This window comes from Musca domestica, unplaced genomic scaffold, assembly GCF_030504385.1.
Source record: "Musca domestica strain aabys unplaced genomic scaffold, Musca_domestica.polishedcontigs.V.1.1 89, whole genome shotgun sequence".
Taxonomy (NCBI): Eukaryota; Metazoa; Arthropoda; class Insecta; order Diptera; family Muscidae; genus Musca; species Musca domestica.
In genome coordinates, this window is record NW_026712430.1 from 857379 (window position 1) to 883624 (window position 26246).

The 26246-nt window shown below is 26.9% G+C and overlaps 1 pseudogene across 1 annotated transcript in view; it reads right to left on the bottom strand.

Annotated features, from left to right (window-relative positions):
* The window catches only part of LOC131806793 (heterogeneous nuclear ribonucleoprotein Q-like), a 42650-nt pseudogene continuing 16404 nt past the window's right edge, over positions 1-26246 (bottom strand). The window contains exons 10-12 of the transcript XR_009344166.1: positions 25071-25279; positions 21805-22036; positions 1-8894 (exon numbers count right to left, since the gene is read on the bottom strand). The product of XR_009344166.1 is annotated as a heterogeneous nuclear ribonucleoprotein Q-like (transcript). The remainder of the gene's footprint in view (positions 8895-21804; positions 22037-25070; positions 25280-26246) is intronic.

Sequence of the window (26246 nt, forward strand, 5' to 3'; positions counted from 1 at the left end):
TATTTCATCATATAAAAACTTGTTTTTCATTTATTTTTTATATATATAATAATTTGTCAAGATTTTTAACAATAAAAAAGTTAGGGGGTTGATGTTATTTTTTTCTGTTTGTTTTTGCTGAATATGTTTTGCAATAAATTTCTTTCTTAAGATTTTCTACAAAAAATGTGTTTCAGTTTCAAAAAAATAAAAGTACAATATGGTATAAAACAAAAAATAGTTAAATCAATGTAATTCGTTCTACATGTTGCAGGTGTTGTTGTTGTTGCTGTTGAGTTTGTTTGTTGGCTATTTTTAGTTGTTATTTGAGTTTGTGTTGTTGATTTACTTCATTTTTTGAAAACAAATTATTCAAATAAAAAAAGTGAATTGATGGTGGTGGCTTAATGTTGTTGTTGACTGACGTTTGTTGTTGCTGTTTGTTGGTTGTTGTTGGTGTTTGATGGTTGTTTGGAAAAGAGCGACGTTACTTTAAGCGGTTTATTTTGTTTGTTAAATCTGTATATTGTTTTAAATCTTATTATTAACAATCTGTTTTTTATTTTCATCCACACATTACATGCAAATAATAGTATGCTTCTTCATCTTCTTCGTTTTAATAAATTTTAAACACATTTCTTTCTATCGGAATATTTTTCTTGTTTCTTACTATTGCAATGTGAAAGCATTTTGTCGACAATAAAATTGCTTACGGTTTACAAAAAGTATTTAATTTTTTCCAGTTTTTTTTTATACTAAAAATAGTAAAATTATATAAAAAAGCGTTGATGAAAAATAAAAAAAAACAATAAAAAAACAAAAGTATGTATATAGTATTATAAAATCGAACTATTGTAAATTAATTATTCATATATAGTGTGATTCTTTAAAATCTATCATGATTTTCATTACTAAGAATAACCACAAACTCTGTTCAAACAACAATGTGTTGAATGATTCACTACCCCAAAAGATTTCAATAAAATATTTTAAACAATTCCGAGCGATTTTGAATAATTTCTCCTTCTAATCTAAAATTATTTCTTAAAAGGAATCGTTTTATTTAAAGAAATTTCCCTGCTCGTTTTCAAGGCACATTTTTATGGGGAATTTTTAATTATTCTTTTTTTAATTGTATTCTTGTAAATGTAAATGTAAATACCGAATATCGGGAGGTACCGTTATATGGATGCTATACCAAAACGTGGACCTATACATACAATGTTTCGCCACCGGAGCTAGAACCCATTATGACTAACAAATACCAATTTTTAGACAAATCCGGGAAAAAATGTGGCAAAATCATCAAAATACCGAATATCGGGAGCTACCGTTATATGGAGACTACACCAGAACGTGGACCCATATATCTCATTTTCAATACCAAGCGTCCTAGACACAATAGAAATCGTTCTGCTAAATTTTGACGCTCTACGACAGACGGACATCGTTAAACCGATTTAGAATTTTAGTCTGAATAAACTTGAAATTTTATCTAAAAAATAAAGGAAAAAAAACTTCCTTAAATGAAATAACAAAGAAAGCTGCGAATACTTTCTCTTTTCTTTAAAAAATTTTCCCCAATTAAATAAATATATTACCTTCATTTTCTTTTGAGTTTACATACTCAGATATCCATGTTCTATGATAAGAGCAGAGTTCAGTGGTTAATCTTAGAGACATGACAAATTAACACAAATGTAACTAAAATTATTGTATTTTTTAAAAAAAGAAACACAATAATTATAAAAAAAGAATTATAACCTAGATTTTAATTAAACATAATTAAACAAAGTACACACAGAAAAAAGTCAATTAAATTTAATATTCTTAAAATTATATATATCTTTTTGTTAAAGAAGTTGAAACAAAAGGCAATTTCTATAAATTATGGAAAAAGTTCTCTTGCTTTGTGTTTTCCATGATTAGAAAAATTCAAAAGTAAAAAATATTGTCCTTTTTCTCTTTGTTTGGATTTTTGCTAAACGCTATCTTTTTTTGTTGAACCTTGTTGATGATGCATGACAGTGGGGGGTTTGGTTTGTTGGGGTTAGGAAGATGAAAGAATTTTGTTTTGAAATATACGCCATTCTTTTTGTTTTGATTTTGATTTATTGTTTATGATTTTTTTGTTTTGTTTTATATTTGAAGCCAAACATGAGATTTTTTGTTTTTGGATTTGTTGTGATCTTAAGGCCAAATTTCAACCTGGAAAATATTCAAAAAGATAAATTTTCAATATTATTGAAAAACAATAAAATTTTGAATTTTGTTAGAAAACAAAAAACCAAAAATATAACAATTTAGAAAAAAAGCCAAAATAGTTGATGTTTTGTTTTTTTTTTTTCTCAAATTTATTTTGTGTATATTTCAATTGTTTTTTTTTCTTTATTTTGCCAATTTATAATATGATACATTTACAATAGAATTATTCTTTTATATTAATTTAGTTAAATTAATTATTTTTTTTTAATAATTATACAATTTTTGTTGTTGATTTTTATGTTATACGTACGCAGTCTATAAGATGATGAGTCTACACAATATATAATTTTTAATTATTTGTTTGTATTCAATTTTAAAGATATATTTTTTAAATATTTTGTTTAAATGATGGTATACATATATAAAATAATATTAATCACAATTTGTTTAGAAGAAAATAAAACATATATATATAAAAAATATACATTGTAAGGTGACGGGGAAATGGTTTATGACGAAGTGTTCATACCTTAACACAAATGACACAGGAGCTGATGAGGGAGAGCTCAAGAAGCCAAATTGGAATTTTAAGATTTTTGTACTTTAAGCTTTGCATTATAAATTGAGGTGGCAAAAATATAATATAATTTAATTGATTTAAACAATCGAACCGTGAACTTGTCGAAAATGCCGAAAAAAATTCAATTGAACCATAAGAATTATCAGGAAGTTCTTTTAAAAGTACATAAATCCTGAGTGGAGAATTTCAATGGAATTAAGTAAATTTAAGTTTAAATATTAAAAAATATTTCAAAAGTTATAAGAAAATATTTTAAAATGTGAATATCATCAAGCAGTTTTGAATGTAGAATCTACTTAAAGATAGCGCTTTCAAAACATTTGAGGATTTTTGAAATGTCCAGTCCATGTGTCATTTGCCTGTTTGCATTTTTTCACCTTACAATATTTTTTAAATTTAATATTAATTTTAATTATTAAAAAAATATGAAAAAAAGAAGACTTTACAAAATAACTAAAACTTAAAAAAAAACAATTACATTTTTCATTATTACGCTTTTTGCAACTTCATTTAGTTTTTAGATTCGTTTTGTCAATTTTTACTTAATTTTGTTTAATTTACAATTTATATTTTTTTAATGTTTACAATGTATATAAGTTGTTAAATATTTTGCTAAATTTAAACTTAAACAGAAAAACAAAAAATATATATTTTTTTATATTCATGTATATATAAAATATTAATATATTCAAAAGACATGAATTTTTTTTACTTAAATCTTAAAAATTTGCCAAACGTTTTCTTTTCCCAAACAAAATAATTATTCTTTTTTTCTCGCTAAACAAATAAGGGTTACAATTACTAATGATTATACAAACAAAAATATATATTAATATATGTAAATTTTAGCATTAAAAAAATATTGGTCTTAAATCCTTACAAAATATTATAATTTTTTACAACGAATTTTTCTTTTTTCCAATATTATTGACTGCGCAAACTTAAATTACAAAAACAATTACAAAAAACTTAGAATAGTAATAAAAGTAACAATAAAAAACTTAAAACCAATTGTTTTGTTAAATACAAAAAAATAAAAGATCAGTACAATTTTATAATTAATAATAAAAATAATAATTAAATAAAAATATATGCAATTATTTTTATGGGGTTGTAAAGTCACCAAAAAACTTTACTTTGGCGGACAAGGAAAAATAAATTAAAAGATTTTTTAATTCAAATAAATCAATCAACAACATCTTTAAAAGTTCAATTAAAATCCTTTGTTCAATGACCAATTAACAATAGCTTTACATTTAATGAAAAAGTCAATTATCTTCCATACTTGAAGTCGAATAATCCAAGCTAGTGAAGCAAAACATTGACGTTACCCTCCAAATTTTGATTCGAATAACCTTTTTTAGAAAATTGGAAGCAAAAGAATATTTCATTCACCTTAGTGAAACAGACCAATAAAGTTTTTCACTGCTTTTAAAGGATTTTGAAAGATAACATTAGATTTTCTATTCTATGTTTTCTTTAACTTATTGTCAATTGATTTTTCTTATTAAATTTTTCGTTTTAGTAAACCTTTTTTTCCTTTTCCTTATCCGTTCGTTAGATATTTTCCATAATCGCAACGTTATAGAAAAGAACTCTTTTAAGAAAACAAACTCCAACAAAAGAGAAAAAGAACAAAAATTTTTACAAACGAAAAGGGTAACAAGGAAACAAAACAGGTAAAGTGTAAATTTCTAAACAATTCAAAATATAATTTTAATAATTTATACAAATTTTTTAGTTAAATTTATAAAAAACAATATTGTTGTTGGTCTGATGAAGTTGCCTTTTGACAAAAACAAAATAAAAATAATAATTTTAGAGGGAAAACAAGCCAGTAGGAAGGAGCTTAACAGGAGTTATGACAGTTTACTTCAATTTCTTACTTTAGATTTATAAAAGGGGGTTCAATATAGTTTGCCTTTTTAAGTGTTATTACAACTTTTATTAAAATGTGTTTTTTTCTTTTACTAGGGGGATTAGTACGAGTTTTATATTATATTATTATTTTTTCTTTATATATAAATCTATTTATTTAATTGTATATAAATTGGGGAGAGGAGTATAAATTTAATTTTTGTTTGTTTTTTGTTACTTCTTATAAAAAATATTATAAATTTTTTTATATTTGCTTTGAATTTGTCAAAACATATACTTTAATTTTTGCCCTAACTTTTCTTCTTATAGATATAGAGGGAAGAGTTTGAAAAAAATACTAAGATTTGTTAAGAGTTTTGAATTAATTTTGATTTTTTTTTTGTTGAACAAAAAAATTAAAGCATGGTGTTTTTAAAATGGTAAATATTATTTTATATGTTTTGTTTTCTTTTTAATTTTGTTATATAAACGCTTTAATAATTTTTGTTGGTTGTGGTTTTCTAGGCATTTTATTCTCACTGTTAAGTTTCCATATATGTTGTATATATTATAATATTTGTAATACAGAATTTTTCTTGAAGTTTTCTTAATTAAAAAAAAAAGAAAATTAAACTGAATTCATGTTTTTGTTAATTTCGTTCTGTTGTTAAAAATTCTTAATCTTAAAATTATTGTGTATTTATTTGTGTGTGATTTTTTTTTGTCGGTATGGTTTGTTGGTTATGTGTATGTAACTGTGTGTTTGTTTCTGTAATCAATTTTATATTTCTTTACTTTCAATTTATATGTGATTCTATGGTAAATTTCTATTTAAATGGCTTAAAACAATGGTATTTATTGTTTCTATATAATTTGCAATTGTTATTTTTGCTTTATTTTATATTTGTTGTTGTATGATTAAATAGGATACGTTTTGTTTAAGGAGTTAAAAAAGTTTTGTTTTTATTTATTTTTATGTGTATATATCTAATGTTTTACCAATCCTCAATTCATATTATAGTTGTAGAGAGATAGATGATAAGAATTGTTTTTTTTTTAATATTATCAAATTGAGCTTTATAGATTTCATGTTGTTTTTTGTGTTTCAATTTCTGTAGTTTTGAAATTAATGCTTTTTACGTCATTTTATAATTTTGGATAAAATCTTAAAATTATATATATTTTTAAAATATATGTCTGTGTGTTAAATTTAATTTTTAATTAAGGCTATAGATTAATTGGAAAATTTGTTTTTCTCTTTAATTTGTTTATCTGACAATAATTATTTTAATGTGTATGTATTTTGTTTATTTTGTAATTATAAATTTTGCGTGTTTATTTTGTTAAAAAAGAAAATATTTTTTTTATTATTTATGATTTGTTTGTATTTTTAACTGATTACTTATTGTGATGTGTATTTTAATTCGTTGCAAATGAGTACGGCTTAGTTATTTTATATATATCAAAATTTAATTTTAGATTTTTATTATTTACGGTTTTTATGCTTCACACAATGTTTTTTGAACAAAACGGAAATTATTTTATATTTTTTTTTTTTGAGAGAAAACAAATTTGGTAAAAAACAAAGTAAGAAAAAATAAACAAACAATAGTGTGCCTTAGATTCTAATCAATTATATAAAAGTTAACAGTTTCAATATTTCCAAATTAAAAAAATTTCCAATGCTTATGAAATTTGTTTTATGTTTTTAAGGATACTGAATTTGTCAATTTAGGCATTTTTGATTTACTTTAGAATTGGCAACTTCTTTTGAAATCGGATTTATTTGGAATTAATGTGGGAATAAATAGTATTATCTTTTATGGATATTACCAAAAATACAATGATCTCGATAAAATTTAGCAAAGGTATTTCTGAGTTGTATTTGATATATTTCCCCAAATATCGTTGTTACAGAGCGCATATTACGGCTGCGGAGGACAAAAATAACAAATCGGATGAACAATATATGTGGGAGCTTTATGTATATCTGAATCGATTTCCATAAAAATTGGCATACTATTTTCAGGCCAATTTGGTCGTATGTGCAAAATTCCATACTATTTGGCCTGATATTACACGTTTGGTGCGCAATAAAAATCAAATCGGACGAAGATATATATGGGAATTTCAATAGGGTTCGCCCTTGGGTCAAAATAAAAGACTTGTGCAAAATTTCATCTTGATCGGGCAATAAATGCGACATGTACTTTGTTTACAAAAATACATGGACAGACGGACGGACATGCATAAATCGTCTCAGAATGAGATTCTATGCAGATCATCAAAAGGAACTTTGGGTCTATCTCGTTTCCTTTTGCTTGTTACAAACAAATGCACAAAGACATAATACGCTGACCACTTTGTGGTGTAGGGTATAAAAACTAGTTTACTATAAAAAACTAGTTAATTATAATTCTTTAACTTTGAGTCTACCAATTTCATGCTTTATGTGAAAAATGTGTTGCATTGTTTTAGGCGCAATAAATGTTGTATGCCTTTTAGGAAAGCGTACTTTTTTAGTTCAATTAAATTTGTGTTTTTATATGTTATTTCAAAAAAAAAAAATAGATACAATATTGGAAATTTCATTAAACATTTGTTTCGTATAATAATATTTAATCTAAGGCACATTTCAATGATAGATGGGACCAAAAGTTCTATAAAAATTTTGACAGATATAAATGTTAAGGGCAACCATGAAAAATATCCAGGCCAAGTGATTTTGAGTTTATTTTGGAAACAATAGAGAAACATTTTTCTCCAGATAGTTGTTGGGGGAGGCTGGACGGTGTTTATTTTCTACTGTAGTTTTACAAAATGAAAGAAAACGGGGAAATGGGGGAAATATAAAAATAATTGAAACAGTAATCCAGTATTTTACAATCAAATTGTGTTGTTGTTTTTTACATTACTGTTGTTATTGCAATGCTTAATTGTATACTAATTAAAACGTTAATATTCTTTATATTTCCTTTGTCTTTCGTTATTGTTATTTTTTCTGTGTTAAGTCAACATTCCCTCAAATTCCTTACAAAAAGTCCACTGTTTGCTTATTTTTTATCTGACAGCTTCAGTTTAGTATTTTGCAGTTGTTTTTAACTTTCTTATCAATATTTTTTGTTAAATTTTATGTTTTTCTTGTCATCTTTTTTGGGTTTATAAAAAAGTAATTATGATCAATGCCTATGATTGAAAAAGTTTTCCTTGTTGTTTTTTTTAATTCAATTTCTTTGAATTCAGTCAATAATTTGTGTGTGTTTTTGTTGTGTCTTAAATATAAATAAATTTTGTTTTACTTTTTGTGTCTTGTTGGTTTTTTTGGTTAAGCTTTGCTTAGATTTTTTTTGAAATTGATTTTTCTCTTTCGTTAGTTTTTTTTTCATGGAAAGGTTAATTAAAACAATTGAGACCAAAATAATTCAAAGTAATAAAATATACTCTTTTGCAACTCATAAGATAAGACGTGTGTTTAAAAAACAATGTTTTTTTTTTTTTCTTTAATTGTGTAAAATGTTTTTTTTTTAATTTCTTTAATATAAAAAAGTGCTTAAAATTGTTTCTTATATAGTTTTCTGGGATTAAAAATTAAGCTGATTTTTTGTGGTTTCTACTTTATTGTTATTTTTGTTATTATTATTTGAGAATATAATAAAAATGTATTATGTTGTTGTAATTAAATATGTTTGCTTTTGCCATCTTTTTTAAAAGGAGGACGCCTGTGTTTATATTTTCCCATTTTCTTGTGTTGCAAATTCCTACTGATTTTTGTTTTGTCAACTTTTTGCGTTTGCTTAATGATAGAAAAATGTACTGTTATGTTGTTATATATTTGTTTTTGCATGTTTGTTTTGTTGCCTATCGTATTGCTTGTGTTGTTGTTGTTTTCTAGAAACAAAATATAATAATTATTGTGTGAAGTTTTCTTCTTATTGTTGTAGCCATTATTATGAAATTTTATAATAATATTAATTTTTATTATATATATATATATAATTTCAAGAGGGTTATAAATTTTGTTGTTGTTTTTTTTTTATAAAATTTTGTGTGAGTTTTGTTTTTAATTTATTGATTTTTTGAATATTTTTATTTTTTTAACTCCATGCAGAAAACGTATCCGTATACCATTGTTCGCCATTAGTGCCTAATGGTTGTTGTGGTAGTGGTAAACTGCCCCAACTGCCGCCATTTCCTATTAAACCGCCTGGGTAACGTCGCTTAATGTCTGCTGGATTTTGGTGACCTCCATCAAATTTACGTTTACCGACTGGTGCTTTAGGAATGGAATGATGAACAGTTGTCAAAAATGTATGGTTTTACACGTTACAGGTTGTTTGGTTGTCATCAGTGGTTGGAGTTGTTGAATTGTTTTTGTGTTGTTGACAAAATCATTTAAACAAAAATAAAATAAAGAACACAGGGCAGTTATTTTTTACGAGGCAAAAGTATCGCAGATAGTTGTATAGCGGTTTATTTTTGTGGGTTGAAGGGGAATTTTCGAAACAATATTTGGTAGTGTGGCAATATGGGGAGAAACAGAGAAAGAGAGAGAGAGAAAGAAAGAAAAAGAGAGTAGACAAAATATTTGCAAGATTAATTGTTTGCTATTTCGGAAAAAATGTAAATTTGGTTTTTAATTAATACATATTGTCTTTTTTTTTTGTTTAGAAATACATTTTTTATATATAAAATATCTCGGTTAATAATCATTACATTTGGTTATAACAGTAAATGGAATTATAAAATAAATAAACCATATAAATAAATAAAACCAAACAAAACATTTAAAAATAGGAATATTTTTAAAATGGGAATAATATTAAATAGTATGAAAAATATTTATTTTATAATACGAAAAATTAAACAAAAAATCACATTTCATCAATCGACAAAAAAAAAACTGCAAATTATTCAAATAATTACGATTTTTTTAGATGTGTTAATGTTGGGATATTTTATTTGTTTTGATTTATAGGGTTTGTACCCAAGGCATATTTGTGATGCCCTATATATATTGCATAAGATGCAACAATTTTATAAAAACACTACTAGAAAAACCGTTTTAAATGGAATAAATCCTGAAATAAATTCAGATAAAATATTTAATCCATTGCTAATTATATATAATATACCTTGGATGTATTGAAAAAAAAAAATTGTTACCTAAAATTTAACGTAGCGTACATAAATATTCAACTTCCCCACTATGGTAAAATATTTTATACGTCCGTATTACCCAAATAGGGCAGGTTCATATATTTTACAATCTAACAACTAATAACGTTGAAAACTGGTAATGTTTTAAAATGAACCCATTTATTTTCCATTTTATTTTCAACAAAAAAAAAATATTTTTTTTTTTAATTTTCAATACTGATAAATTGTTGCACTTTGAAGTTTTGTACGCTCTCTTATGTTTTTGTAACTAGGGTACGTGGTGGTACGTACGAAAGTCCACTTTTGTCTTCAACAATGGATATTTCAATTTTGTCCAATCATCTATGAATTGAATTTGACCTTTTAATACAAATTGTACTTCGATTTTTGATTTTTAAATGGAACAGATAATTTTTTTGAATAGAAAAATTAAAAAAGGTGACCAGAATATTCGACCAGGTATAATATATGCCGGTCAAAAACTTTTAGAAAGCAGTAGATAGAATCAAAAATCTGGAGGGGCAATAGTTCCAGAGTAGATCCTACTTTCTTTAAAACTTGACATTCGAGAGACAAAAAATATGAGAAGTAGCGCTGACCGAGTTACCTAATACATATGATTCTTATGCCATTTCCAAAGACAATATTACTTATCATTTAATGGATACGACATCAAAAACTAGAGGCCGAGTTTATTTAAATTCGTGAATTATTACCAGTTTTGATGAATATATAAAACATTCATGGGTCATGTTTACTCCAATACTTGTTAGCGTGGTAAAATACTTGATACCATGATCGTTTTTTTTTTTCTGTTAATTTTGTACATATGTCGAAATTATTGTGACAGACCAATGGTTATGGAAGAGGGAGTGTTTGTATGTAAACATAGTATAATTTTAGGCGGTTTCTTCATCAAAAAAAATCATATTTCATTCCTTCAGCCCTGAGCTAAAAGTTGAGATAATATATGATTTGTGGAGGTAATATGTACTCCTTGATTTTGAGAATTAAATTTTAGAATTTAATAACATCTCCCCTGTTGAAATCCATTGACAACTATACAAATTAATTAAAATCCCTTAACTATTTTACAATTCCGCGTTGTTATTTTTGCAAAATGTAATAAATTTATTGGAATGAAAAGTTTATTTAAAACATAATTTAAATAATAGAAAAATTTACATACAAACAGAAATTTTGGAGATGTGAATTCAATTAAATACGTGTAATTAACAATTTATTAAAATAACAAAGGGATGAAGTGAGGTGACGAATAATAGACAAAAAAATCAAACAAAAATTATGAATGACAGACAAATGAAACAATAAATGAAAACATGAAACATAAAACTAGTTTTTTGTTTGTTTTTTTTTTTTTTGAATTTTAATATAAATAGGGAAGAAGTTTTTGAATTTCTATATAAATATAAAAATTAATAATATTTCTCGTTTATGCAGTAAAATAAAGTAAGGAGGAATGGGAGAATTGTTTCGATTTGTTTCCGTTTCGAATTTTTTTGTTTGTTGGAATTTTTATTCGGATTTCAGTTGACTAAATTCTTTTTGAGAAATAATATATTGCATGAAATATAGATAGATATTGATTGTTGTTCATATTCAATTTCATTGAGTCGTCAAAATACGTTCATTGTATTTACGCTTGGACTCCAATTGATGCTATTTGTAAAATATCAAATGAAAACAAAATTAATTAATTAATTTAATGTTCGAAGAATAATAAAAAAAAACAATTGGTTTCAAAATCTACTGTGTTATTTGAAAGGGAATTTGCGAAATTACGAGATCTTCGATAAGTCTTATTAAAGAAAAATAAATTTAACTAAAGCTTTTAAGTGTTTTTTAATACGTTTGTTTAGCTTCATTTAAACTTTTTGGGAAGAGCTAAAATGCACAAGCAGCAATAGTTCAACAATTTCTCTCCCTATACTAAAGTCGTTTTTATTTCAATAATAAAAAGTAAAGTTATTAAAACAAACTAAGATCGTTTTATATTACTGTCAAATGCAACAATAGTAACTTATCGGAGAACTATAATGTGTAGCTACTCCGAAACATTTCCGAAGACTGTGAAATACTCTTCTAAGTAGTAATCATTAACCCCCGACATACCTAATTGTTTCGTTCCGTACCTTTTTATACCCTCCACCATAGTATGGAGGTATATTACGTTTATCATTCCGTTTGTAACACCTCGAAATATACATTTTAGACCCCATAAAGTATATATATATTCTTGATCAGCATAAAATTCTATATCGATGTAGCTATGTCCGTCAGTGTGTGGAAATCACTCTAGCTTCCGAACGAAATGAAGTATAGGTAGATACAATTTTACTCAAATATATATGTAAGCGGCCATGTAGTTCCACGTTTTGGTATAGCCCCCATATAACGGTACCTCCAGATATTCGGTATTTTGATGCGATTATTCACCGGAATTGTTTCAAATTTGGTATTTGAAGTTCGTAATGGATATTACAGCCTATGGCAGAAAATAGTCTGTGCAGGTTCACGTCTTCGTATAGGCCCCATACAACAGTACCTCCCGATAAACGGTATTTTGATGATTTTCGCGAAATTATTTACCGATTTTTTTTTAAGTTTCGCATTTGAATATTGTAATGGCTTATGACAAAAGTTACCTATGCAGGTCCATGTCGTCGTATATACCCTAAGATAACAGCTTCATTCGGTATGTTTAAGATTTTTACACAGTTTTTAACGGAATTTATTATTATTGAGAATTGCCAAATTCGTTCCAAACGGTGGAGGGTATTCAAAGTCCGCCGAACTTACAGCTTTTTTAATTGTTAATATTAAAACTAGTAAAGTAGTGAAATGTTACTTTCGGGAACGGGACCGGAAAACTAGTAAAAATTTTAACATCAGATGGAAATCCTTCATAATTAACATTCCAGCCAATCAGAAATCGGCCATATTCCCCATGTTTGTGTGTGCTTTGTCTATTTTGCCTGTAATTTTTACTAGATTTTTATGTATGTCATAAAGTACAATATTTTAAAATTAGTACAATATAGTACTACATTGCTTTGTTCTGGAATGCAACTAATGTGTCAATTTTTATACCTTACAACACTATGTGTTGGGGGTATCATAAGTTTGATTGGGTCAAAAATTATGTAACACCTCGAAATATTGGTCTCTGACATAGGAAACTTGCTATCTGGCCGAACTGAATCGATCTAGCTATATGTGTTCGTATTTTCATGTTAATTAGTAATCACGCTACAGGTCGAAATTATTGTCCGATCCTCACGAAATTGAAGATGTAGGTGGGGTTAGGGCCACAAAAGAAGCATATTGTTTTTGTATATAGGAAACTTGCTATTTTGCTATGTGGCCGAACTGAATCGATCTAGCTATGTATGTTCGTCTTTTCATGTTAATTAGTAATCACGCTACAGGTCGAAATCACTGTCCGATCCTCACAAAATTGAAGATGTAGGTGGGGTTAGAGTCAGAAGAGAGGCATATTGTTTTTGTAGATGATGATTAAAGCGTTGAAATAGACCAAAATGTTGGTATGTCAAAAAGTACCAACATTTCTAACAAACCGCAAATATTCTTTAACCCGGCCAAATCACAAATACCTCAAAAAGGTCACTTCTAAAATAGATCTTAGTTATTCCGCTTATAAGTCAAGAACCGTTAAACTGATTTTCATAATTATCTTTGTTTCGGAATAGTCTCTTGCCAGAAAACTATAAAATCTAAGAAAATCGTGTAAAAATATGAAAATAAAAAAGGTGATTGTTTTTTTTTTTGTATGACCATTGGATTATATTTAGTTGTAAAATGGACCATAATTTTTTGTGAAATAGCTTTGAATACCTGATCAACACGACGGAGTGTGTAAATATTGGGCAATTACCCCCGGTCAAAAAGCTAAAGGGTAACATCTGGACAGGGATCTATGACATCATTTCAAAAACGAAATCTTTCAAAAAAGATTTGGACATAAAGGGGTTGTAGTGTTGCGTCACATAGTCGACTCCGCCGACGACTATGACCTTTGCTTACTTGTTTGATAAAAGGTGTGTGGCGTACATTAAGCCACTACCTTGATGACAATAGGGAATTCTTTATTATTTCAAAGTCTTAATGGCTTGCAGATACCGTTTGTGTTTCGAAACATGTTATTTTTGACAATCCTGCGGACTAAAAGTATTTAGTCTCTTTTTACTTCAAATCCCATAACTCAGCACTAACAAAGCTACATATGTAACAAATACAATGTAATATTTATGTAATAATAATGTAATAATTATATATTTTTTCCGTACTTTTTAAATTGTAAAGCAAGTAAACACGTAAATTCTCAAGATAACGCCTATAGAAATATTTTACCAGAATACGTCAACGAAAACTGCTAAAAATGTCAAAATCCTTCAGAAACAGCATATTAGGCAATCGTGCTACTACTTTTTGTTCTACTAAGGTTTGTTTCAAAGGATCAAAAGCTTTTATGGATTCGATACTACATGGGTAATCTAGATCATGCAAGAAGATTCCCTGTTTTTATTTATTATTGTATCCATGACATTTTTTCCATTTTTAATCACTCAAAATAATAATTTTGGAACCCCATAACGTGTATATATGCATTCTTGATCAGACTAAAATGCTAGGCGATCTGACAATGTCCAGCCGAACGGATTAAGCTAAAATCTTGTGTATTTTGCTTGTAAGCAGATGCAGATGCAAAAATGTGCTACATAGGTTCGATTTCCAAAAACATTGTCAACGGAGTTCTATGAAATATAATCAGCCAAATCATGAATATCTACGTTTTTTTCGAGTGATAATTACCCCAATCATCATCAAGCAAATTTCAAATGCTTTTGTGTTTTAATAAATATTAAACAACTTATATCAACAAATTTTCAATATTAGGATTCGAATATATGTGTTGATAGTAGCCTGTGGACCAACATTGAAGTTTGAATTACAAAACTGAATGGAAAATGTCACCAATGTTTCACGGTCGCCTTTTTAAAAAACTTATTGGGTAAAACGCAAAAATGATTTAAAAACAATGCATATATAAATAAATGATTTAAATTTTAAACATTAATTTAATGTTTTTCAAATGTTCTCCTTCAAAATTTTTTGGTAAAAAATTCATAAAATGACCGAAATTCCAACATGGATATAAAAACCAATAAAATGGCTGGATGTATATAACTCGGTTGCATTTCTCAAGAATTATTTCAATTTCCTTGAAAACTCAAATGAATTATTTAAATTACTTCATTTTTGTGAGAAACCGAAGCACTTCAAATTTGCACTACAAATATGGTACACAAGTTACATACCCAATAGCGTTGCCAATTTCGCAAACTGTTTCTCTGCAATCATTTATGATAAATGGAGTAGCCCATTTGGACTATTCATTTTAAATTGACTCGATTTCTGAATCGCATTTCAATATCCTACTAATTTAGACTAATTTGAAATGACATAAAATGTCAATTAGCGTATGTATACACACTTTATTATTTATATTATAAAAGAACGTATAAAATAACTCGGAATCTGTGAATCTTATCTATATTCTTTATCCAAAGTTCAAATAGAGTCTATTCTCCAGGTGACCAGCGTTTACGTGTGTTTTTATTTATAGCTATTTTAAGCTGTTCGTGCACTTGTGATCATTTTTATGTAGAAAAATTAAAAAAAAAATGTTAAAAAATAAATCTAATCGGTTTAATTTTGTAGCAATGGATTCCAATCTAATTTAAAATTAGCTTTAAAATGACCTTTGGTAAATCCTTTTGCCAAACATGGGTTTTTTTATCCAATTCGGAAACCAACATTTCAAATTGTTTTGCTGTTGTTATTTTCATGGTCAAATATCAAATACAAAAAAGTTACAATATCAACGTCGACTAAAAAATACAATGTCGTCACAATTTTTTACGGCGACAGATTTTCTTAAAAATCGACTTCACGTCGACTGTTGCAAACATTTGTCGCTATCGACAAAAAACGACAACCCTAATATCATTATTGTCTCCTCGATTTCATTTTGCGACGCCGACGACAACCATAATAGGGCCGATTCAAAATTACGAGTGTTCAATTTAAAATCGGGCATCTAGTCCATCATGAAATTATCTATATTTGGTTAAAAATACTCTAATTTTCTAACTTTGAACCCTTCTTATGGAAATTTGATTTGGTTTGATTCATGGTAGAAGATATGTAGATTTTTATATGATTTATTGTTAAAAATGCATAAAAAAATTTGAATAATTTTTCATTCAAAAATTCAAAATTGGTTTGACAGTTCATTGAACCAGCAGCTGTGTCGATGTGACTATGTATATTCTTCTAACATGGTTTGATTGCAATTTTTATCGTTATGTGTAAGAATGTCATGCAATAACGTATAACCAAATCTAAATAAGTGGTGATGCACAAAATGTGACCCATACGAGATCCATATTTACCAGACAAAGTGGGCCTATATGTTCCATTTTCCCACCTGACCTAAGTGGACGTTGTACAAGTTTGGACGAAATCAAATACTACTTTTGAGAGTTAAATCGACGCCTAATGTGTCTAAAGTATTAAAAATACAGAAAGAAATCAGGAGGTGGTACCGCTATGTATGTGGAAGTATAATACCATTCTGATTCAAGACAATTAGTCTTTTGGACAATTTACATCCTAGACATAACACATACATACTTCGTTGCAAAACCTCCAGGCTCCTCTCTGCCTTGATTTCGTCAAGCGGATGGACGTAACTAATTTGACTTAAAATATACACACGTTATGGGGTTTCAACGTAAGGGGTTTAAGGGTTTTGAATTGTATTTATTGACATTTCTGGTATACATTTTTATTGCCGAAATATTTACTGCAATTTTGACGTAAATTGTTTAATTTTTATTTGCATTACCGGATGTTTTTAAATGAAGCATGCATGAAGCCTGCACATTTTTTTAATTTTCTACAATCTTTAAGTAAAATATTCGAAAATTATGAATACCGATACATGTCAGTGGCTATAACATATTTTTAATATAAAATATTGTGTTTAAATATTAACAAGTCTTTTTACATTTTTCCCACAATTTTTCTTATACAATGTAATACTGAGAATACTCGAATACCCAAATACTGTGAATTTAAAATCGTTAAACCCCGTAGTATTAAAAAGTATTAAAAAGTGGATGCTAACTCCTTTAACAAAAGAGATTTTAGGTTATGGAACTCCTTCAAACCTAAAAAAATATACATCAACATAGTATTAAAGAATATCTTCTTATTATTATTATTTCTACTATTTGAAAAAATCATTAAGATAACCTTCATAATTTCACAAATTCCCCTAGAATTATATAAATGATATTTGTTTCTTAACAAATAACTAAAAACAACAAATAGCAGCAAAATTATAAAAAAATACTACCACAAAAATATGTATAAAGAGTAAGAAAAAAGAAGGACACAAAAAAGAAAATGATATTGCTATGGCAAATCATCATCATTATGTGTGAATACGAATAATATTAAAATAAAACGATGAAAAACCTCACAATTTTATGGATAATGTGTTCGTGTTGTTGGTAGATATATATGTAATTATTGTAAATAATTGTCATTTAAAAAGAAAGAATACACACAGCATTAGACATGTATATGTAAGAAGATATGGTGGCTTTAAACAGTATATAATAAAAAATGAATCGATTAGTATTTAAAAATATTTTTATAATATGTAAACATAGATATTCTGGTTTATAAAATAATATTTCAAATTAGAATATAACTGTTAAAATTTTGTGTAGTTAAAAAAATAATTAGATTCAAAATAAAATACAATTCTAATAAAATAATTTTCCGAAAAATATACCAAAAATCACAAAACAGGATTATGTTAGCAAAGCATATGTAAGTAAAAGTGATGATGAATGTTAATAATGAATGTTTTCCATTGATTTTGCTTTGATTAAAAACAATATTTAAAAAAAAATACATATAAAGACATTCTTCTAATGTTACCGAAAAGTAGCTTAAATATATATAAAAAAAATTAATTAAGATAAAGGCAGAATTAAATTAATAGTTTTTGTTTCTAAATATATGTATGAAAAAGATACAATAGTTTTATGGCAACAATAAAACCCCAATAAAATGTCTGCATTATCTCTTTTGGAATTTTTCTACTATATTATTTGATTTTTTTTGTTCTAATTACAAATAAAAACATGAATTTTCAAATTCATTTTTTGACTTTTTATATTTACTGTCATAACTCTCATTAAAATTATTGTTTTGGAAAATATTTTCAAAATCCGTATCACAAAGACTCTTCTTATTAATACATATAATATCTTGACGGCAAACTATTCGAAAAAAAAAATCCGTTTGGAATCATGGCAATCCATTTGGAATCAAGTTTAGTGCGAAACATATAAATATTGAGCTAGATTAAGCGGGAATTTTGTACATCATATTTCTAAACTGTGATATTGTTAATCAAAGTGCAGACTATGCCAAAATAATCTTAATAAAATGGCTAAATAGATAAATCCACAACACAATTTTACTCTGGTTTCTCAAACATCAGGTCTATAACTCAAAAATCGAATTGCGGGACTAGTGAAAATATGTCGTTCACGAAAAGGACTTTTTTCGTATCTGGGTGATACATACATTACATACCCGACCCAGACCTTAGAGTTTCTGGAAGCATTGCAGAAGGATTGAATCAGGTAAGAGTTGCCTAATCTATGTGTTCAGAGACACATTTTATTATTATTTTAGATCGAATCTATAAGTGCCATTAAGGAGACAAATGATGGATGAAATCAATACGTCTTTTTTAAAACTACAATGTAACATTTCCAATTTGAAGATATAATATATAAATACAATTGACTAAAAATGACTTTTATATCTTCCAAAATGCCCTTGGCACTTATATTCATACGAGATTTTTATTCATTTTTTTTTTCATTTCACTACAATTTATTTGTTGCATCAATATATTTATTGAGGTTTTACATAAATTTAGTTTAAAGGCTTTATTTATTGTTAATAAAAGAATTTCTAAATACAAATATGTACGTAAATAAGCCAAATTATTTGAATGCTTAATATTTTGATAATAAAAGGCCAAATAATTGTTATTTTCATTAAAAGTTATTACAATAGAACTGGATTCTAATACATTAAGGTGGCAGGCATAGGGGGTGGTGGGTAGTAAATGGTTTATGTTGTCTTTGGAATAAATTTGGAGATGGTTTTGCTATTGGTTCATTTGGGCTTAATTAAATACATATAAATGGTCTTTTAGTTTGATTTTTTATCTTAAAAAAATTATATATACAGACGTCTTTTTTTTGTTTGGTTCAATTCGAAGGAGGGTAAAAAACACAAAATTTTGTTGGTAGCTTCAATTTTTTTTGTTCAAACGAAAAAAAAACAACAAAATTATGTTGTTTACATGAATAGGATGCGTTTTTGTTGGTTTTTTTAAGGAAGGGCTGAAGGATTTACATATATAAACAGTATAAAAAAATAAAAATAATGTAATAATGAGAAAAAAACATAAAAACAAATTTTGTTTTGTTTTTGTTTTAAATACTAATCGATTCCTTTTTTTTGTATTAAACTTCTTCTCTTTCAAACGAAAATATAATAGAAAGTTCATAAAAAACATTACATACACACATACATTTCTCAAAAAAGAGCTATCCATAGAGAAAAACAAACAAAAAGATAATAAACAATTGATATGATAATAAAAATAAATTGATATGATTTATGTACTTGTTTGATGTTATTTAAGAACAAAAAATACAAGAGAATGTGTAATAGTTATGTGAATATTATATAAGTGAAAAGAAATGTAAAAAACATAGATTGAAGAGAAGTTAGAAAAACCATAGACAGTTATGCAGCAAATATATAACAGTACTAATAGAAAAAACATGCACTCAATTTCATGTCTTCACTTTTTTTTAAACAACACCTATTCCTAAGCAGAAACAATCAATCACACAAAAATATGAGATTTCATCAATAATTGCTTTAAGATAATATACTATCTTCTTTTGCTTTGAACGTGATTTCAATTTAAAATGCATTTGACTTTACTTTAATCTTTATTTATTTTCTTTTTTTTCTTGTTGTTAAAAATAAAATACAAAAAATAAACAAAAAACACACACAGAGTTCAATTAACGGAAAATCTTAATATTTAGCAAAAAAAGAGAAAAAATTAAAACGAAAAAACTAAAAAGACAGACAAACAATTAATTTATGTTGTTTGTCTTTTTGTGTTCGAAACTAAAAATTAAAATTATTATTATTAGGAAAAAGTGTATTTATTGTTCTCTTTAACATTTTTGTTTCTCTAAGCATAGAAGTTGTTTAAAAAATAATAAAAACAAAAACACATAAAACTAAAGGAAAATATAAATTTTTACTAAAATAAAGTTAACAATTTCCATTTTAAAAGTTAAGATTTTACATATTTTTACTTAAAATAAAAAAAATTATATAATATTAGCTGTTTAAAGTAAGGATATTAACTAAGGTAGAAAAGTAACTAAATTTTTAATGTGTTAGCAGTTATTATTATCGGTTACGTTATGTCAAGTCAGATAATTGGAATTGTAGGAATGCATATCGTAAGTGATTATGGGCTAGGTAGGAATGTCAAAGACAGCGCTTTAAATATAATACTAAATCATTCCTCATTTTTATGGAAAAAACATTTTTCTATTCACGTTTTAACAGGAAAGGAATCATCTGACGACATCTATTGGGGAATAGTTTAATTATTCAATAGGTCTGTAGTATTAAACATAAGTTTGACATTCAAATGGGATTGAAAGAATGGGTCATTTCCAAGCGTGTTTTGAAAATGTTTGAACATTTCGTGGTTTTTGTAAAAAATCATTTTGCCATATTTGCATTGACAAATTCTAAATTACTTATTAGAAAACAAAATGTTATTATCTATAGTTTATATAGAAATTAATCATATTCAGAAATCTTTATGTTCACTATTCATTTGATACAGGCAAATGAAAGAAATAAAGTTTTAAAATTAATGCAAAAAGAAAAAGCTCAACATGAATTCATGGAAAACAAATGAAAATGCTTAATAAATCAAGGTTTTTTTGTTCAATTCAAACGTCTAACGGATTTTTTAAATATATATTTTAGTGAGTGCCTAACGAATTGAATGCATTCCCCTAATTCCATAACTTTGTTAATATGTTACATCTGATGTGGGAATTTTATTTTTAATATAGATATAGAACCCCATATAAAATGCAGCATATAAAAAATATTGAACATCTGACGACTGTGCTAACTGTGTACGTGTGGCGATGGTTGGTTTGGTAGGACGCATTAGAAGACAAAAGTGCATTGATAGTCCAATAATAATTATGGTTATAGAAAAACAGCATTAAAGATGTAAATGATAACATACAGATGTACGCATGTATTATAGTACTTAATGGAGCAGAGAAAAAGAAAAACAAAAAACTATTTTGTTATAAAAACTAAGACACAAAATTATAAACTATAAATAAAAAAATAAAACATAAATGATAGTATTAAAACAAAATATTACATAGTCTTTTTGTGTGTACTGAGTAGTATTTGATAGTTGTTTTGTTTTTTTTTATAATATGTACTAATACTAATTATTGTAGAGAGTTAAATTAAATTAAAAATGTAAATCTTAAAATAATAATTATAATATAGTAGTGTATGGTGTAGTGGTGTGGTTTAAATCATGTTGTTTTTAGCTTTTTCGGGGAGGAGGGAGAAGAATTTGTTTGGTTTTTTTGTATGGTCGAATCATGAACTCATTGTCTTCGAATTGTTTTGACAATGCAATAACAAAAAACAGTAAGTGGTAGTAGAGTGTGTGAGAGAGAGTGAAAGACATAGATTGATTGATTGGTTGGTTGTTTGTTTTGTTTGGTTTTAATGTTTTTTCTCACCTGGTAAATTTGGTAGCGGTTTGGCGTGCTGAGTGCCACGAGCGCTGGGACGTATTTGTCCCACCCCACGGACCCCCCCGATTGCTGCCTGAGCCCCCTGAGCGGTGGCCCCCCGTTGAGCTGCCACCGCCGCCGCCACCACCGCCGCTTGAGGGGCCCCCTGACGATTGATGTTGCCACGGAGCCCAACGGTTCGGCCACGCGCCGTGATTCCACGCCCACGGCCAACCCCCTGCATTGCACAAATGCACATACACACATACATTTAATTTATTTTACGAGTACCAGCAAAAAGCCATATAGCAGTAGTTAAGAAGGCATCATCATCATCATCGTCATCAATTACCATTTCGATCGCCGACATCCACGTGGAATTTTATTCATGGTATAATATCCAAGGAGGGAAGGTCCATTTTAAGCCATTTTTCATTCAAACCATATTTGATATATATTCGTATTATATAAAGTATATATATGGATCGCCAAGTTTTTTGTTACAATTTTGTTTTTGGGTGGGGCGGTATTAATTTTGTTGTTGATTTTTTTTTTAAATTAATATTAAAAATATAATTTGGAAATGATTTATATTTATAATTGTTTGGAAAGGAAAGACAGAGGAGGATATTTTAAATAAAATAATAATGATGTTTAATGAGTTGAGATTTTCAAGTTGGGGGACATTGTGAGGGTGGGTAATCATAATTTTGTTGTTTTTTTTTTGTATGTTTTTCGTTTTAATTGTAAAGACCAACGCAATAATAACAATTTGTTAAGAATTTGGGGTAATATTTCAACGGTTTGATGCCATCAATTCAAATTGATTATGTGAAGGGAGAGTAGATAGAGACATTACATATTTTTTTTTTGGTTGAATACATAATTTGATTTGACGAACATATATATAATTTTTTTAAGACGATTTTTATATAGTATCGTTTGCGTTTACCGACATTGTTTGAGATTGAGAGAGAGAGAGAGAGTATTTAACATAAAAAAGAAAAAAGAAAAAGAAAAAAACAAAATCGATAATGAACGCGTTAGAGATTTGGTTTTAGTGTTAAAGTTTTTTTGTTTTAACAACTTGTAGAAAAAAATTATATTCATACATATGTTTATAGAGTATAATACAATGAAGTTGTTTTGTTTTTCATTCTAAATTATTTCATGATTTTAACAAACTAAAAAACAAAATACAGATATTAAAAATAGATAAGGAAATAAAATGTAAAATATAAAGAAAAAGTATATATGTAAAATAAATAAATAGCAATTCAATGATTTGGGTTTTTATGTGTAAACACTTTTTTCATTTTACAATATAAAAATTATTGTAATAATAAAATTAATATCCATAAACTAATATAACTAATTGTACCAATTAGCAAAATTAATAATATCACTAATATTTTGCTTTTTTAGATTCTTGTAAAAGTAAAATATGAATTAAAATATATAAATTGAAATATATAAAAATGCAATAATAAAGCTGCGAACATAAAAGCTTTTGTAATATATGTAAGGAATAAAATATATAATACTAATACTATTTTATGTATGCATGTTTATCAAAACGAATACATTTTATTCCTTACTTTTGCATAGCTATAAAATTTAATATTAAAACGTTGCTTGGTTTTATTGCCTTTTGAATATTAATTTCAAATTTTTAAATTTCTTTGCATACTCTGAGGATGATGTGAAATCGTAAACTTTTTTTCTTAACGAGAATATTTTAAAGGTCTGATATTTTAAATAATATCCATGTGGCAATCAAAGTTTGTAGGAACTTTAAAATGAATTTAAATATGTACATTTCAACTTGATGTAATTGAAAATTTCAGTTAAAACGACAAACTATTGAATCTTATGGTTAGTTTCCACACAAATGCCATTTGAATTTGTTTAATATTGAATACAAGAATTTGGTTCCAAAAGTTATTTGAAATTGCTTAATTTAACATAAATTTAAAGCGCCCAAGTGAGCTTTTCGAATGCGTACATCTCCTTATATATTATCAGGGATCGGAGGAGCTATAACAACATATTTTCGGTTAATATGTAAATTTAAGTTTGGATCCCAACAGACAATAATAATGCTCATCCCTGATGGGATAGATTGTGAAATCAAGAATTTACCCACAAGATATAATTTTAGGTTGATCTCCATTAAAAAAATGTCCACTTTTATATCATTAACAAATTATGTTCAAAAGACAATAAAACAATAACTTAAATTAATTAAATAAAAACAAAAGAGTTTAACATTATAAATAAATAGCACTTTGGTATTCAGCTCATGAAAAATAAGAATTAACATAGAAAAAAACTTAGCTTAAAAATAATACAAAATAAGCAGTTAAAAAAAATTAGTAAACTTAAAGCAATGAAATATAATTAAAAATCACAAAGCAAAGCGATATTAAAACATAAACAAAAGCAATGAAAAAGTGCAAAAATTAAAATAAAAAGCTTTTTAAAAAAATAGGAACTATTTTGTGGTGTTAGAGTGTGGGAATGTGATGTATAAAAATTAAACCGTTAGGTGATAATGGTATGTGTGAAATGTATAGATATAAAAACTGATAGGTTGGATGGATTGAATGGATCTATGGTTGGTTGTTGTTGGTTTGTTGACTGGTTTGATTGTTTTGCAGTTATTTTAGGTTATGGTTAATCTTGGTCTATGAACGGTTGGTTGGAGAAAACTATTGCATGTGGATGTGGGCAAAGACATAACAGACAACACATTATTGCTGACTGGCTGACTCACTAACTATCGACATTGTTTTTTTTTTAATGTAACGAATTTAAACTGAAAATGCTTTGTCAATTTTTAATTTACATAGTTTTTGTCATAATTTTGAAATAAAAGCCTAAAGATTAGTCTAAAGTAAAAACAGGATGAAATTTGAACGCGTAATCTAAATTTGTTGAAAGGAAAATCCATAATTTGCAAATTATTGATTGCATCTGTAGAAATTTTGTTTGGAACAGTTGTTGTAGTTGTAATAATGATTGTGATGTGGTGGTGTAAAATGATGAACAAATTTGATTGGTTGTCCGTGTTCTTTTGGATTTTGGGTTTTTGTTTTTGAAAAAAAGTTGGAAAAACAGATACATTAAAATATAATAACACAAAAATCAATTTTTAATATTTAAGAGAAGTTTTGGAAAAACAAAAACTTTTAAACAAATTACAAAGTAATAAAAAATTATGAAAACAACTAATTTTAATAAGAAAAAATAAAAATTATTTAATAACCCACCACATTTGTACGTGCTGTTCTCGGCAAACCACCGGCGGCGCCGGCAACAGGACCCCCACCACCAATGGCACCGGGTGGCAATGGCGCCACGCTGCCCGGTGGATAATCAAAGAAATATTCTCCATCATAGGTACGATAGAAATCTTCATAATAAGAATCTGGATAGGCACCGCGATAATCCGAATAACCATAAAAGTCATATTCATAATCTATAAAAGTTTTTTTTTGTTTTAGTTTTTAAGGAAGGATAAACAATAGTTGTTTAGGTTTGTTTTTGTAATTTTTTTGTATGGTTTCGTGTTCGAGAGGGGGAAATCATAAAAATGAAAGAAATTTTGGAAGCCAAAGTTAAAAACACAAAATTGCAAAAAAATTAAATATGTGAAAAAAAAAAACAAATTAATAAAAAAACCGTTATAAATCAACTTTATAAAAACAAACATATTAAATTAAAACACTGAAAATTTACTTTACTACAACTAATAATTCAATTGTTTTTTTTTCTTCTTAAATTTATCGCGTTTATTAAAAATCATCCCAACAACGTGATAAAAATGTATGCTTAAATATATGTATGCTTTAAAATGATCACACTATGAAAGTGTTGCTCTACCGAATGTATATACAAATATATTATCTTTGGTTTAAACGTCTAAAGCTATCTATTTTTTTAATTTCAGGGGTGAATTTGGAAGGAGTATTGTCGTTTAAAATTATTTATTGGAAAACTATTAGATATTTTATCAGGGAAGTGATTTTAGTAAACTATACAACTGAAATAATCACCTTTGATTAAATTAAAAAAGTGAATTGGATTATTATACAATTTGAAGTAATATAAGGTTTCTAGGAATATTTTTGAAGGACAGAATTCATAATCTCTTCTTTCGGAGGTTGTTTTATGGCATTATAGATCAAAATCACCTTAAAAGCTAGAGATTAGACTGCAGCGTCCGGTAAAGAGGCCCACAAAAGTTGGATTTAAAAATAGGATGTGTCGTTGTTCATTGCGATTACTGATGGGGAGGAAACGTTTACTTTGTTAAAACTTAAAAAAAAAACTGGACTAAATTTTGATCCATTATTATTTTGGTACCTTTTTTGAGGTACATTGCATACTTTTTTTAAAAAAGTCTGTAAAACGTAAAGTAATTTATTATCGCGATCTACTCAATA